Source organism: Prosopis cineraria, unplaced genomic scaffold, assembly GCF_029017545.1.
Source record: "Prosopis cineraria cultivar Desert tree isolate PC_DT_omini unplaced genomic scaffold, ASM2901754v1 PC13, whole genome shotgun sequence".
NCBI classification, from domain to species: Eukaryota; Viridiplantae; Streptophyta; class Magnoliopsida; order Fabales; family Fabaceae; genus Prosopis; species Prosopis cineraria.
The window spans coordinates 15,870,854-15,874,010 of record NW_026555344.1 but is presented as its reverse complement, the minus strand read 5'-3'; the positions used below and the strand labels follow the sequence as shown (position 1 = coordinate 15,874,010).

The 3,157-nt window shown below is 25.5% G+C and overlaps 1 long non-coding RNA gene across 1 annotated transcript; it reads right to left on the bottom strand.

The window, feature by feature from the left end:
• Positions 1-995: 995 nt before the first annotated feature.
• LOC129290361 (uncharacterized) lies at positions 996-2,637 on the bottom strand. Its single transcript, XR_008588327.1, has 3 exons — positions 2,582-2,637; positions 1,884-1,952; positions 996-1,430 (listed from the first exon to the last, which is right to left on the bottom strand). It is a non-coding gene; the product is annotated as an uncharacterized LOC129290361 (long non-coding RNA).
• Between the last annotated feature and the right edge of the window lie 520 nt (positions 2,638-3,157).

Genomic DNA, 3,157 nt, shown 5'->3' with positions numbered 1-3,157 from the left:
AGATAAAGAAATAAAACAAAAGCTAGAAGAAGAAATAGAAAGAGAATTAAGAGGAGAAAATGAAATAGATGAAGAAGAATGGGAGAATACAAATAGAGCTGCAGAAATAATGCTAGAAAATTATAATTATAAACCTAGAAAGAAAAATAAACCAAAACCTCAAAATAATGCAAAAATAAATATGGCACAAACAATAAATGATATAGAAAATGAATTAGAAAGTCAATCTGAAGAATTAGAAATAGAATTTCAAAAATTGTTACAAAATGAAGCAATAGAAGAAAGAGAAGAATTATAAAAAATAAAACAAGAATATAAACATATGATAAATAATAATTTTGAAGAAGGATTTGTAAATATAAAAATTCACAAATAGTAATTCATGATCAACAACCATATGGAATACCTCAAAATTTTGTAGCACCAAATTTAGATAATCCATCCTATAATAACAGAAATGTAGAATCAAGCAAAATATCTGAAGAAAATAGAGATGAAAGAATGATGGAACCAGATGAAAGAGAACAATATTATGAAACATATTTTATAAATTTAAATAAAAAAAATGTAATAATATACCTTTTCAGGCTACATTCAATATACCGAAAAATAATGAATTTACACCCACACCTTTAGCACAATATAAAAGTAAACAAATATCAAATTTAGGAATATGATTAAATTTAGATTGTAATTTAAACGATATTGAAGTAATAGAAGAATGGGAAAAATCAACATTAATAGCATTAATAGGAAAAAATGTAGATGTAAACACTGTAAATATGTTAATAGAAGCAACATTTTTAGGAAATGTAAAAAATTAGTAAAATAAAAAACCTCAAGAATAAAGAGAAAAATTTAGAAGACTAGATAAATGTAACACACCAAATTTTTTTTTTTTTAAATAATTTAACTCAACCATAGTTGGGTTACAGCCACCCAACACATTTTTATATCAATAATTTTGATATAAAATATTTTATAATTAGCTTCAACTCACACACTATAACATTTCAGATAAATTTTTACCTCCCACATGCCATTAGGCTAAATCACATTTGTCCATCCTTATACTCCCAACAAGTAAACTAAATCACATTTGTCCATCCTTATACTCCCAACAAGTAAAATAAGCAATTTAATCAATTTTCAACACAAGCCAGTTATTTGACCTTATAATCATGCCATTTTAACCAATCCAAAGTAAACCAAATATTAAAATTACAGTCATCCAAATTGTACCAAAAATAGAAATAGTTTGAAAGGCATGATTACATTTATATATTCATATAATTGACAATAAACATAAAAAAGTCCTAATATTGGCAATATAACACATTATAAATCATAAATTAAATACCCAAAAGAGACAGTGGATCTATACCACTAAGCCTCTGGGACTCCTCTACGTGTCACTCGTGGCTCTTCTCCTGAAAATTGTTAACCACATAATGAGACTCAAAAGTCCCAGTAACCAAAGCCAATTTATGATAGTGTATACAAACAGTTAAGTGTGTGCTTACTAAGTGAGAATTAAAAATAATATAATTCCAACAAATATAAGAAATATTATAATAAACACAAACAACCATCCTTATATCCCTCCATTAACCTCGAGCCGTAGCCCTCACTCGGTGCTAAATTACCCGGCCAAAGGTAGATTAGCCCAAGCCCTTACAAGCCACCTATTGAGCTACAATAGGAGCGTACCACGTGGCACATAAATACAACAATAATAGCAAGTCTCCCAACACCTCCCACAATAATTAAACAAATTCATAATAATATTGCACAATTATACAATATTACAAAATTCATAATTTTCTCAATAATCACCCAATTAACAAGAAGTAACACTAATCATAAATTAAAAGCATGGTTACCTTGTGGCTTTTTCAATAAATTATTCCTTAAAATTTCTCTCTCTCCACAATCTTCACCAGTAATACAATCTACAAATAACATATTATTTATAAATATTAGTTTCAATTTTTGAAACTAATAAAATAATTCTAATAATAGAATTAAAAATATAACATAATTTCTAATCTCAATCTTAATACAAATCTATAGTTAATACTATTAAGTAAAATTTTTAACTCCTCTTTTAATTATCAATAAACATTAATAATCTAAAAATCAAATTTTAAACTAATTTCTATTATCAAAATTTTCTTTTTATTTTATAAATTCGTACCTAAAATACCCAAAAATTAAAAATTGAGTCTCTAGCTTAGAATCATAATCCTATAACCATAATAATTCATTTCTCATCCCAAATAATCATCTAAACCTCAATAAATCAACATATATTTTCAGATCTAGTTTAGAATTTGATCCATAAGCCACAGATTCAAAGATCATCAATAAATTTATACTCTAGAACATTTATTATACTACTGACAACCTCAAAAATCATATTTATTCAACATAAATTCATCCCTCTTCCAGATCTTAAATTTTCTACCACTACAAACTCAGAAACTAAATAAGAAGGATGACTAAGAAAAATTTTTAGAACACTTACTTAGTCTTGAAAAGCTTAAAATCACAACCTAAATATCCTATTAAAAACTCTTACCTTAAAAATTTAGATATTTCGCACCGGCAACTCGCTTCTCTCCGCCTCAGCTCGCGCGCAGAATGAATGAGGAAATGAAGGAAGGTGAGTTTTTATAAAAATTCAGTGGGTCCCACACATTTTTTTTTATTATTATTTCTTCTTCTCTCTCTTCCCCCCTTTTTTTTTATTATTATTTTATACTTACTATTCATGCGGCGCCGAAAGCAAATTCGTTTTCTCTTCTTCTTCTTTTTTTTTTTGTTTTGGCATACCTTTTTCCCTTTTTTTTTATTATAATAATAATTTAATAATTAATTTTTTTAATTAATTTTTTTTAATTAATTTATTTATTTTTTTTAAATTTTTTTTTTAAATTTAGAATTATATCCTAAATTAGATTTAATAATCATTTTCTACTAATTTTCTTACCTCTAAATATTATTATTTTTTAAAAAAAATTTCTATTAACCTAAATTAACTATTAAATTTAAATTGGGATGTTACAATAAAAGTTGTTATAGTAAAAGAGAATATTATGCTATGTTAATAGATAAATATATAAAAACATTATTAAATGAATTTGGAGGAATAAGT